The following is a 14,560-nucleotide window of genomic DNA, read 5'->3' on the forward strand; positions in this document are numbered from 1 at the left end:
TAAAAACTTTTTAATAAACTGCTTAATCTATGTGTTATTAGTATTGGTCAAGATATGTAATATCATTGAGAAGAACAAGATTAGTACCGGATGGGAATTTCTCGTGATATATATATATATAAGAAAAGTTAATGGATACTCTAAAGAAATTAGTTTATGAAATATTTTCAAAAACTTTTTATGAAAAAAAATGATTTTTTTAATAGCTTTTTATATTTTTCATAAAAATAATATTAAAATTTTCTTAATATTATCTATTAACAAATGCTTTAAATAAACTCGTTAACCGAATCCTATATGTAGAATATTCGAAACAATGGTTATCTCAAGTAGATGTACCCTCTCTATGCCACGTTAATAGTCCTTTACTCCTTTTAGCTTTTTAGACTTTATTATCAAACTTTCAAGTGGCTTCTATTGACAAAAACTTTTAAAGGATTAAAAACCAAATTCACTTTTTATTGAAAGTATTTTAATTATTTAACATAAGATTTTGTTTTAATGAAATTGGTCCTATTAGATGTGCTTCTATATATAACCTACCCCTCACATACACAGAGTTATACCTAATATAATTTTAAGTAATATTACACCACCAACTAAGTTTTTATTAGATTAATATTTTAAAAATCTTACTATTAGATTATATACTCCTTATGTTCTTAACACTTATACCAAGTTTCATGTCAACCAGATATTGGTTACAATTCGATCTAGAACTCATCTTTTATGCACAATTTTAAGTATAAAAACTTGAAGTTTAAATATTTGAACAATAATAAAATTATTGATCTCAAATCATTTTGAAAAATTGCAAGAATGTAGAGTATAATAAGAGAATCTAAATACAATGTTAGATTTGTTAAAATTTGTGTCAATAAAAAAATATTAAGTGGTATAACATAACATAAAATTACACTAGATGCAATTTGAATCGAACTATATATAAGGTCATTTATGTTGAGTGCTGGCATATTCATATTCAAAAATTATTTTTTTCAATGTAATTGAGTTGTAATATTTTAGTGTATAGATAATGTATAAAGCCCTAAACTAAAGACATAAAAGAAGCAACTCAAGAAAGTACTCAGAATGAAGAAGTACTATTGTTTTGATTGCATCTCAGTGAATCAATTGCATCTAGTTGACCAATCAAGTTTCATGATTTTGAAAATATTAATTCAATAAAAAGTTATTATGTAATATAATATTGTTTAAATTTACACTATGTGTTACCTAATCTTTTCCCTTAAAAAATTAATAAACTTGTGCAATAAGATGCAGTTTGGGGTGAAGCGTCGCATTTAGGTTTGAATTCAATTAGCTGGAAATGATGTCAATTTTTTTCTTAATTATTATTTTTTCTTTAATTCTATGAAGACCTTCTCTCTCTCTCTCTCTCTCTCTCTCTCTCTCTCTCTCTCTCTCTCTCTCTCTCTCTCTCTCTCTCTCTCATATGCTTTTTCTATTTTAGTTCTCAAACATTGACACTCAAACCTTAGTTATTTTTGCAACTGAAATCACAAATTTCTTCATTCCCCATTTTGTTTGCCTTCATAAATTTAGAGGTTAGGGTTTTTATTTTCCATATTTTATATAGGTGTGTCTTTGGTTTGTGACATTGATGATTTTAACTGAGGTTGAGCCTTTGTAATGTGTATTTAGTTGTTTTATAAAATAATTTTGTGTAGGGGTGTGCATGGGTCGGGTTGGGTCGGGTTGAGGGGATTTTTTGACCCAACCCACCATGGTGGGTCAAAAATAATTCAACCCAACTCAACCCGTCACATAAGTCCAACCCAACCCAACCCAACCCACATGGGTTGGGTTGGGTCGGGTTGAACCCATGGATTTGACAAATTTTTATTATTATTATTATTAAATTTAGTAGAAAAAAATATATTAATATTTAAAAAAAACCTAAAGATTAGTATTAATATAACTCCTTAAAGGCAAATAACACTAATGACTAAACAACAATAGTAATTTATTAGGATTTATGTGAACTAATTGGCTTTTATATAAGATAGAAAGAACTGGCTATTTAAAAAAATTTATTAATTATATAATATTATATATATATATATTAAATTAGTATTAGTAGGAGGAACTGAGGAAATACTGCTCTACAGCTGTTTTTTTTTTAATTATTAAATATAATATATATATATATAAGTGCCCTGCAATTGATTTTAAAAAATTATTAAATATAAAATATATTTTAAGTATATATTAAATATGGGTGGGTCGGGTTGGGTTTGGCGGGTTCGTAATTTTATGACCCAAACCCAACCCGACCCGCCATAAGAAAAATTTTTGTAACCCAACCCAACCCACCAAGCCTTAAAAACCGACCCAATCCGGTGGGTCGGGTTGAATTGGGTCGGGTTTGACGGGTCGGTGGGTTTTCTGCACACTCCTAATTTTGTGTATCGGCTGTTTTTCAGAATTTCTTTATTCCCCCTCTCAAAGTACATGGCCCAAACAATGTAACTACATGCACCAATTGGCCCAAGCGAACATCTTGATCCATCTACCTACGCAGTGTGACGCACAAAGGAAGTTAAGGCCCACACTAAAGAAATTAAGGCCGACTCCATTAAGAAGATGTAGAAATAGGAAAAAAGTCGATCGCAGTACATTGTATACACCCCTTTTATGCAAGGAAAATGTACCTTTTGCATTTAGCATATGCATACATTATCACTCGTACAAAATAAAGAGCACATATTTGCCTAATTCATGAGATAATTATTATATGGATTTAGGTTAGAGTTAAAAAATTTTAATACTGCAGTCTACTAATCCTTTTATATAAATTTTTTTTATATAAAAAAACATGCATACTTTTTGCCTCCTAACCTGTGGCAGAGATAAGGACCAAGAGGCCATACACTCTCTCGCCCTTTATTTTACCAAAAAAAAAAAAAATTAATCATGTGTGATTTTTACTTAATGGCCCCCTTCATCTTTTTTTTTTTTTTTTTTTTAATGACTAAGTTACAATTTTTACCCTTAAAATTTGAGATTCAAATTTAAAAGTTTGACAATTTAGATTTTGAGTGACATCGTGCTATCTAACTCAACCTAAAAGATTGTTTGAGTGCTATTATTATTATTATTTTTTTTTTTTTCATTTTTTGCTAGTATCTTTGGTTTTTTATTTTCTACTTAGTAACACTAATTAGGTTTTTTTTAGTAAGAAGAATATTAGCCACATAATGATATACAAACAACTTTTAATTTTCATGTTTTGTGCTATTTCCTTTATAGAATGGTTATACTTTTTTTTTTTTTCTTCAGTTATTGTTAAGGGGTTAGGGACGACATGTTTGGTTCTTTTAATTTTTGGGTTTTTTTATTTTTTATTTTAATTAACATTTTTAAATTAATAAATAAATACTGTAGTAAATATTAAATATTAAATAAGGCCAAAATGACGTGTAATGGACGACAAAATTGAGGAGTTTTGAAATTTAAAGGATTGAAATGAACGAATACAAATTTAGAGTACTAAAATAAAAAAATGATGAAACTTAAACGATAGATTTTGTATTTTAGCCATTTATTTTTTATATATTAATTTATTTTTTAATTTTAGTACATTTCTTATTCTTGAATAATAAATAATAAAAAAATTCATTACCCCAACAAATCCTGCTAGCTCCTTTCCTGAATGACCATACATCATAAGGTTGCACAATCTTAGGAAGACAATCGGTTCTTTTAAAATTTTCTTTCTGAATAAGGACAATCGGTTCTTGAGCCTTATAACGAGAAGCTAGGTTTTCACTTTTCAATTCATTCCTCCTCCAGCCTCCGGTTTCACCTATTCTATTGACTACTGGTGACCTTGTTTTCAACTCTTCCCGTGGGCCTATTATTAATTAGTTATTACCATTCATCCTAGTCAACAGTTTGTAGGTCATGGTTTCAAGATTTAGATGTTTTTTCTCTTTCTTTTTCTTTAGGTCAGGTTTTAGGTCACTGTACATTGAAACTTCGCTTAGTGGGTGAAACTTCTTTTTTTCCTTTTTCCTTTTTTTTAACTTCTTTCCAAGTCTAAATTTTGCTATTTTGTTTAAGTATTTTAGATTTTATTTTGATATATTTTGGCCTTCAATTTAAGAATATTTGTGAGTAATTTTTTATTTTCTTGTCAGAAAAGTAATTCCTTGCTCAAAAAGCAAATTTCTTATCCTAAAAATGACTTTTCTCTCCTAACAAATATAAGTCAATATTTAAAGAGAAAGATCTCCATACATATATATGGAATTATAATATTATATAAAGCACCCAATAAAATTTTGCGGATTGCCGCATCGAGACCAACAAATATGACCGTAAATCATAAGACACAATCTTATGAAGACAATCATTTCTCAAACCTTGAAACTTGAAAAAAAGTAGGTTTACAAATTTCAATTAACCATTCCTCCTCCAGCCTCCGGTTTCTACTTTCTACTATTCTATTGATGACTTTTGACTTTGGTTTTCAACTCTTACCGTGGGCCTATTTACCTTTTATCCTTGTCAACAGTTTTTAGGCCATTTTTTTTTTTTTTTTTTTTTTTTTTTTTAAGATTTAGGTTTTTCTGTTTTTTGATGAATTTAATATTTAAATATAAGTTATTCCTGAATTCTCATTACTGATTAGTATTAATTATGTTAATAGAAACGAAAATAAAATTCGTTAATGCTTTTTTTTTCTAAGATCTGTAATCATAAACCTATCACATTGTAATATTGATTTTAAAAAACATAAAACTTCTTTCCAAGTCTAAATATAGTTGTTTTGATTAAGAAAAAACTTTCTAATAACAATTAAATTCAATGCAACATGTGTTTAAGTTAGTTAAAAAACCTAATTTACTTCACCCAAAAAGGAATTATACATAATTTATCATTTTATTTATTTTAAACAAATACACATTTTTAATCCCTATATTTTTTGGCCTATTTTTAATTTTTAATTTTATTTTATTTTATTTAAGAAACAAAGGGAGAGGAAAATGAGTTATAAGTTATAACACAAAAGCACATCACAAATTCTGCTCAAAAGCCATGGTAACTTTTAAGGATTTGTAGGACAAGTTATACTACACACAATACACTCTCTTATGTAATGAAAGACAATTATTATTATTATTATTATTATTATTATTTTGAAAAACAAACACACACAAAAGAGAGAGGAAAAGGAAAGGCAAAGGGTCCAGGCCTATTTTTAATTTAGTCTTCCGTTTCTCACAATTTTCATTTTAGTAAATATATTTTTAACAGCAAGTTTAAAAATATGAGAATCAAAATGAAAATTATAAAATTAAAAAACCAAATTTAAAATAGTGCCAAATTTTTTTTTTTTTTACTTTTATTTTATTTTGAGAAACATTGCCCGTTTGATAGAGGAGTTTGAATAATGTTTTTGGAGTGTCTTTGATATACGTGTGGGTAAAAAAATGTATTAAAATATGTGTAAAGTTATTTAAAATGTGAAAATGTATATTTGAACCACACAACCAAACAGGGTGGACTGGTGGGTACTTTTTTTTTCCTCTCTTTTTTTTTCTTGTTAGAAAAGCAATTCCCTTTTTCAGAAAGTCAAAATTTCTAGTCCAGAAAGTAAATTTTCTAACAAATAAATAATTAGGAAGATCTCCATACATATATGGAATAAATAGAGCATCCAATAAAATATTAAAATCTTGACTTAGATTTTCTTAGACTTTCTTGTAGACTCCGCAGCCTCTCTTTTCTCTTCACAGATCTCTCCTAGTTTTTCTCTGCGCTTCTGCAAAAACAAAAACCAAAGAGGAAGTACCAGAAAATTATAAAAAGAAACAAAGGGTCATAACTCATAAGCCTCATAAGCTTTGTTTTTGCCACGACAGTGCAATTTGTTGGGTATACAGTGGTTGAGGTGTGTCGATAGGCCCAATGTTGACATCAACGAGGCCCAACAGCTGTTAACACTCGTTTCAGAACCCTTTCTTTCTCTCTTGGGTTTCTCACTTCTCACTCTCCCCATCTTTTTTCAGTTTTTGTTTAACACATATTGAAGGTTAGGTGTCAATATTGAATAACAGCTGAACACAGCTGAACATTCACACTTAACAGCATTTTGAATCTGCAACTAAACCTTACTACCAAATACTTTTTTTTTTTTATTTACTACCATGATTTCAATGCCAAGATTCACTGCATCTTCAACGTGAATCTATTTGTTCCACCCAATTTTCCTCATTCCCAATCATAAGTCAGAGCCATGGTATGTTCTTTCTTTCTCTCTGTTTGTGTGTGATTAGTATTATTGAATGCATGCATTCTTTTACTTGTTAGCAAGCAAGGCCATGTTTAAACAAAATACGGAAGAATGTTAATTAATACCTATTATGATTCTATGCTTTGAGTTTTTTTTCTTTTTTCCTTTTTCTTTCTTTTTTATTTGGTGGGTTATATGTAGATGTTCATGTTGAACTTGAACGATATCATGTAGCACATTATGCTATTGATGCTTCAGTTCAGTCACATAAAAACCACTGGATCAAAAAGTAGGTTTGAGGGGTTTAAGTGTCTCTGGGTGTTTGTTTGATCTCTGTTTATAAGTATTAATATTGCTACTGCTACTTTTACAGTCTATAATAATATAGTGTCTATTATGCCATTTCAAGTAGTTTTTTGTATATGACTACCAAATTAGTTGTTTGGGTTTTGTAATGACTTTTTATGCTTTTTCATGCTCTGTTGCAGACTATTATGCCACTGATGTTTCGGTCAATAGTGAGACTGCTCACATCACTAGTGTCTCAACCAGCGGCCTCTGTCACCACCATTCTCTACTACAGTGGTCTCCTCCCTCGAAACCTGAATTTGGAGCGATTGGTTAGGACTGAATTCCTTGATCGAGAGAACTATATGTTCCATTTTCTCATCAACATGATGAGGTGTTTCTGGTAGCTGAGCACCATCCCCCACATAAATTCTTATCTCCTATGGCTATGGTTAATCTTATTTTTGTTATGGTAGAAACTTTAAGAAAAGTTAGGTACTCCTTTCAAAAAAAAGTTAGGTACTTAGCTACTAGTATATGAACCCCAATTTGTTTCAGATTGGACCATATTTTTAATGCAATCATACCCATTGATGGATTAGTGTTAAGTGAGTTAATATATGCAATTTTCAAGAGAGATTTTGAGAACAAAGCAAACTCAATTTATGGTAGAGGCAGACTGTAAATTTGAGTAAATATGATGTCGCTAGAATTTTTGTTTTCTTGAAGAAGGGGACACTATTGGTATGGAACCTCCTTCAGAAATCATTATTGAATGTACTTTAAAGCATTTGCATGATTCATTGGTAGAAATTTTGGTGGAACATTTTAGACTTTTTAGTCACGCATGTGGCTGCATTACAGCATTAGTAGAATAGCCAAGGACACATGTGCCATCCTTCAACCGGCGTTAGCGGCACACACAATAGCAACATTTTTTTGTGCCTTAATGTGATGAGAATATTTTGATCCTTTGGACCCCACTCCTCAATTTGGTGTTCCATTCCATGAATGTAAGGTCTCAATTATTTAGACCATAAAATGTACATAAAATAAAAATAAACATTTTGTCATTCATGCTATTCTCTTCTCCCTTAAAAAGAGCATGAGTTAAATATTTTTAATAATTCAATATTTATAATGGGGTGATCAGTAGAAATTTGAACCTTAAAATTTTTTATTAGAAACATTACGAGGTGTCCTTGAGTTACTAGAGGCTTCGCCAACTCCTCAACTTGTAAAAAAAAAGAACACCTTGTCTCAATTTTTTCTCATCCTATGAAAATGGACTCAAAAGCACATACCTAACCTACCATAATTATTTTTTCATACACAGACTACGCATATTTGGTTTAAAAATTCATGTTGGGCTAACGTGAAATGAAGGAAGGTTTAGGCCATAGGGTTTAATTATTAGAAACTGATTTTAATTTCTTTTAATTCAGATTTCAAGTTGAAACCAAAACCAAATTGGGCCTTGATAGTAATAGCCCCATCTGCAACCAAATCCAAATTGGGCTGTGAAGCCCAGGGGAATGCGACTATTTTTATTTTAGAGACCTACTAGTCCAAGTACTACTGTGAGTATGACCATCAAAACTCACACAATCCTTCTTTTTCCGTTTCATATAAAATTTTTGTCCCATTACAAACTCTATTAGGATTGGCCATTTATATTAAAACTATATTTCCTCTTATCGACTTGCATTTTTTTTTTTTTTTTTTGGGTTTCACGTAGAATTTTTGTCCTATTAGAACTTATTTAGGATTACCTATTTATATTAAAACTCTATTTCCTTTGGAATTCAAGTCTCGAGTATGAAGTTTTACACACCTATACACTTAAATTATGTTAAAATAGAATTTTTATCTTGTATAAAAAATAAATAAGGGAATAACTTGCTTAACCGTAAAAAATAATAGAGAAAGAGAAAGTTGAGTGAAGAGGTTAATGGCAGCATTGATGATTGATGAAAACACTGCAAAAGAAGATGGATTTACATGAAGAGCAAAGAAAGACACCAAAAGAAAATTGATGTCCTCGCACCTGGTTTCGAATTCACCCTCCCCATTTATTGTGTGTTTGTGTGTGTACATTTTCTGTAATGTTGATTTCTAAGATGAAATAGTTGAAAGCTTATCTTTGGTTGTAAGTTTTTTTACCAAGAGCGATACCAGTGTAGTACATGTCCTACTTCTTTTATCCTCATTTTTCTTATCATCTCTCTGCCACATGTAAAACTACTTCCTTAACTAACAATATTTGACTAAATTACCAATTACACCTTTTAAATTTATGGTCATTTGATTTTGCCCATAAATTTTAAATTTTGGATTTTAGATCTTTAACTTTATATTCTAAAATTGCATCGCATTAGGGAAAAAAAAATTCCTCCTTTTTTTAAAATTATATTTTAGTAAAACAAACTATGATTTTGTATTTTATTTTTTTTTTTTTTCCGCTCTCTTTCCCCATTTTCTATCTAGTTGTTGTCACAATCCAGAATCTTAGCAAACCTAAAAGTCTAAAACCCATCAAAACACAACACACCTCAAACCGACTTTCAGGACTCAATAACAAAACAACCATCACTTCATCACAAATGCTCAAGTGATATAAACCCATAAAGGGTGGCTCTAATACCATAAAGGGGGAAGGGGACACACTGCTGAAGGGAAGAGATGGAAGGAATGGAAGAGACGGAAGCACAGTAATATTGTAATGAAAATAGTATAAGTAACTTGAAAGTAAATAACTTGAAAGTAAAAACAATAAATAGTTTGCAAGTAAGAACAATTATAAGGCGGTAGAACCAGCCAAGTACATATGAAAATAATTCAAAGTAAATGAAAACAATAGTTTAAATGAAAGCAATTTAGAACCGTCTGGTATGGCGATAATCCATCCAAGGTGGCGGTAGCAACAAATAGAATAATGAACATAAAACTGAAAATACTTGTTATTGAAAGTAGAATAAACACTTACAGTAATAGTGAATATAAGATCTCAACAGTTACAGGTTAACAGTTACAAAGCTTGAACTAGTCCTAGTTACAAGGTTTGTAGGATTATAAGACTTGTAGTAAACAAAGGTGAACAAGGTAGTAGTAATAGTAAAAATAAGGAATTTTCTTTTTAAGAAGGCTTCCTAAGAGAAGGAGTTCTAGAGAGAAAATTCTGAACTAAAACTTGACTTGAAAAACTTCCTAAACATAAGGGACAACCCCCCTTAAATAAGCAAAATTCGGAGTGAACAGTGTCATGAGTAGTAACAGATGAACAGTGACAGTGAATAGTGACAGATGAATAGTGACAGGTGAATAATGACTGAATAGAATTTCTCTTCTCTTTTTGACCTAAGATTGTGGGGAATCTTCAAGATTGTGTGAATCCACCGTAGAGATCAGCAATAGGCTTATAAGTTTAGGGACAAGTCCTCATTATTGGTGTCCTTTAGTGACAAAAGAAACCAATAAGAAAGAAACCAATAAAAGAAACTAATAAGCATGCTCTTCCATTGTCTTCACATGAACATATATATATATATATATATATATATATAAAATAAAACAACCAAACTAAGTAAGTAAGTAAATAAAATCCTTGGAACCCAATTCCTTGAATGAAAAAAATGTGAGCATTCTTCATAAGCCAATTTGATTCCAACAAGGAAAGAACCAAATCTCAGCGAGAATTTTGCAATCTATGTGCAAAGAAGGAAACCGATCAATTTGACCAGCTTCGACCTCTTAGATCTTTTCACGGCAACATTTTCATTGGCTCAAAAAGCTTATATAATGTTATCATTTATGTTGAACTTAGAATTTTGAAGCATTTAAATTCTATGCTCAAGCCCTATTGACATCATTGGTATCACCATTACCAGCATTACTATGTCCACCACCGGTGCCCACTATCAAGTCTACCACCACCATCACTACCAGCATCACACAATATCATACTACCATTGTCACCAAGTCATTACGATCATTATTATTGTTATCGTTAACTTCTATAATATTTTAATTTTTAAATGTTAAATAAATTGAAGGAGAGCAATATTGTAGAGGGTGAATGGAAGTGAGAGAATAGAGAAAGAGAGAAAGATTATGAAGAATTACGTGATTCGGCTTGACGGTCTACAACTACAATGTAAAGCCTTATACGGTTACATCTTTGATATTATTAGTGAAGTACAAATGCTAATAAGGGTCTGTTCTGATATCGCTTATTTAAAACTGAAAACTTATTGCTGAAAATACTGTAGTAAAATAATTTTTAATGATGAATAGTGCTGTGTGTCATGAATAGTGTCGTTTATCTGCGTTTTTGCTGAGTTTTTGACTAGGTCATAAACAGTGCCGTAGGATCCAACCAAAAACGCAAACGCACGATAATTCTCTCCCAAATGCATGTTAACTGTAACAGAGTATGTAAAGGAGCTACAAGTTTAGGGTTAGCCCTAGAAGGGCCTTATACTAAGTTGGGCCTCCTGGGCCATACATAAAAACAAAAATAAAAATAAAAAACCAATAGATAGTATCTTTAATAGCCCCCTTAAACTCAAGCTAGAAGATTACTGGAGCCTTTGAGTTTGAAATAAGTTTACGAAGATTTGGTCAACTATCAAGGAAAGCAGTTCACAAAAGATTGTCAGATCCTAGTTGTGTTGATGAATTGGGTCAAGCTAGATTCAGGCCCAAAGAAATGCAACGAACATAGTAGATTTTGCTGGCGTGGCAGATGACATGACATGATCTGGTCACACTGATGTAAGAGAGGGCTGACATGGCAGTGACCATTGGGTGACACGTGTACTTAATCTAAATTCTATATAATGAAAATTGACATGGCGGAAATTAAATTCCCATACATTTAAACCTTAGTATTTTAAAGATTCTAAATTATTTCCAAATTCTTTATCACAAGACAACATTGCCGTTGGAATAATTGTGGGGCATTGATTAGCTTATATGAATAGTATTATGTAAAATGTGCATTGTAGGAAAATATGTGACTAATATTTGCTACTTCGGGTGAAAATGTACAATTCTTATAACTTACATGAACTGTGCTTTGTAAAAATATTTTTTTTTTTTTTCATAATTCTGTTCTAAATCTTTTACACGGGTGAAGTGAGAACGCAAAAAGTTCCTTAACACCCACCTCCAAAAGTGACTTCGCTGGTATTGATAACGCAAAAAGATATCAATAGGCTGGGAGGAACAGAACCTGAACTCCGTTAATGGGCCTAGAGTTGAGAACGCAAAAATAAATCAACCTTCTAATGGGCCTAAGTAGTCACTTGCCTAGTTTTAGAGAATGCTTGCCCATTACTTTTTTTTTTTTTTTGGTAGAAGCCAATTACTAGTTTAATCTGACCATCTGAATTGCCCTTTTTAGTTCTTAGCAAATAGCAAGTGTAGGGGGAGTTAACGGAACTCAAACCAAATTCAGATACAATTTACAATCTGTTTTACACAAGATGGTAGGAGTCTAGATTGTGATTGACAAGTGTTGATGGTAGTAAGGGTCTAGCTAGCTACTTCTGAATAAATTTCTGCATATATATATATTCAAACTTGGCCATTTAGGCTTTTAAATTTAATAGTTGTGTTGTCTTTGGAGGTAAAGGACAATAGTTAAATGAGAGGGATTAAACCATAGAGGATGTCCCAATGTATGACATAAATAACATATTATCACCCTTTAATCGTAAATATAAGCACTAATGTCAATGGTTTGTAAGATCATTTTGATAATGTAAAAAAGAGTGAAAGATACTCTTTGATCTAGATTAAGTACTTCAAAGTTCCAATGTGTTGTAAACCATGGCTACAACAAAATGTTTAATGTAGCAACCTATGATCAAATTACGAACATCCTAAAAGAATGCTCCGATAGTTTTGCTAATTCAACACACTTCATTAATGGTAGAGATGATGATGGAGTTCTTGATCACATTTTGCCTTCTGCATTCAAATCAGAATGGCCATTATGATCAATAAATTTCACACACCCACCACGACACAAGTCATGTTCACGTCGAGCAAGTTGATGAAACTGCCATTCTGGAATTTGGGTTTTGTTGCGTCACTAAAATGATTTATACTATTCCATAATTTAAAAATGCGCTTTCAACAATTTATTATAACAAGTTATATACAAGTCAGAAGTATTTAAAGCATTTTCCTAATAAAAAAGACAACATTTTAGGGTAATTATACTAAAGGCAATCATATAAAATAAAAATTCAATGGGGCCTTGGAAATCAATTTTTTACTCTTCTTTTTTTTTATTTTTTTATTTTTTATTTTTTTTGGAACTAAAAGAATATATTTGATGGAAAATACTTAAAATGAACATATAGTAGTCCATAAAAAAATAAATAAATAAATAAATAAAAGACATTTGATTAAACGGGTGCGTAAAGACAAAAGAGTACTCTCTTTAATGTGAAATTAAAATTAATATATTTAAAAAAAATTATTTTAAGTGGCAAAGGATCTATTCGAACCCTTTTCTTCTTTTTTGCTAAAGATTGGTTTGAACCTTAATTCTCTATTAATGAGTTAGACAATATCTATAAATTATAAGACTCTTAACTAATTCTTATAAGCCTTATCCTCTCATTTTTCTTTTTCACTTACTTATGGTGAAAAAAGATAAAATGTAAATAATTTAATGAAGAGGCAATGGAACATGGAAAATGATAGCAAACTTGAGCATCAATGAGAGGTGATATGTGGGATCCACACTCTCTGAGGAAGGGAGTGCATACAGGCTACAGCTAGTTTGTAAAATAATTTTCCCTTTGTGAAGGGGCCTTTTTGAGATTGTGGGTTGGGCTGCCTCCTACCACACTACGGCCCAAAAAATTCTAGGTAGGAGAGTTAGGACTAGTCCAATTGCAACTTACCTCATGCCAGCTTATGCGTAAACTAAAGCCCCTTTGTTGAAACTTTGGTCACATGCCCATGGCAAATGAAGCTGTTACAAAAGAGTTATAGCAAGTAAATACAATATAACAACAATAAAGAAAATACGCTTGCTGTTAGACAGAATAAGTAAATGATTCTCAATGTAAATAAAGAAAAGAAAAACACAACAACAAGAAACGCATTATAAATGAAATGGCAAAGGCAAAAGAGAAATAATACTGGTACTTAATCAATAAAAGCAAAGAATGAATGGTTAGTCTATCGTGCTCAGTTGCATTACGGAACTAAGATCAAGGAGGGAACCACCTCCTCAATGTGGATAACCTCACAAGAAGGTCCTGCTGCGGAAATTACCCACTTTGAGAAGATGGCCCTAAATGGCTTATGCCCGAGAAATCCTTAATCCTTAATAGAGGGTAGGCTTTTAGAGGAAGAGAAGGGGTTAGTCTATTGGTGCATGCCTACTATCACACTCTTCCCTACTCTTTGTTTTTCTTTCTCATTGTTTTCCTTTTCTAAGTTTTGTTACTCTACTTTTCCCACTCTTTTCTTTTTTTTAGTTCTTGCTCGTGTGGTGTTGTGGTGATGGTTGTGTTGTAATACTGTGACTCTCTCGTTGTGATTGTTGCTGTGATGATGATCCTACTATGCACGGTAGAGGCTCTTTATATACTGCCTGCCGTGACTGGTTTTTTACCATTTCACCCTTTAACCACTTTTGTCTGAGTGTGGGTGTCCTTGTAGAATACTCATTGATTTGTTAGTTGCCACCACCACTTACCTGTATTGGCCGTGCCACATCCCATTATCAGACAAAGAATTCTATTTTGTTTGCTTGTTTACCGTGGCATTCCCATCTAGAATAAGGTGGGCATTCTCTCTCACTATCTCTCATGGCATGCACCTAATGGTTCCAACTCATCATTCCCTCTTTTAGGTGGTATGTCATCCCAGCAAGACATTTCCCCTAAAAGAGTTTGAGCGGGAACTCCAGAATAGGCTCCCTCATTCTCTCCACTGCCAGACCATACCCTCTCTTACCTCTGACCCATGGCTCATCACTCTTGT

The 14,560-nt window shown here is 31.7% G+C and overlaps 1 long non-coding RNA gene across 1 annotated transcript; it reads left to right on the forward strand.

The window, feature by feature from the left end:
- Positions 1–5,857: 5,857 nt before the first annotated feature.
- On the forward strand, positions 5,858–7,151 carry LOC115992525. The gene is made up of 2 exons (XR_004092541.1): positions 5,858–6,268; positions 6,751–7,151. It is a non-coding gene; the product is annotated as an uncharacterized LOC115992525 (long non-coding RNA).
- The last annotated feature ends 7,409 nt before the right edge of the window (positions 7,152–14,560 follow it).

Source organism: Quercus lobata, chromosome 5 (assembly GCF_001633185.2).
Source record: "Quercus lobata isolate SW786 chromosome 5, ValleyOak3.0 Primary Assembly, whole genome shotgun sequence".
Taxonomy (NCBI): Eukaryota; Viridiplantae; Streptophyta; class Magnoliopsida; order Fagales; family Fagaceae; genus Quercus; species Quercus lobata.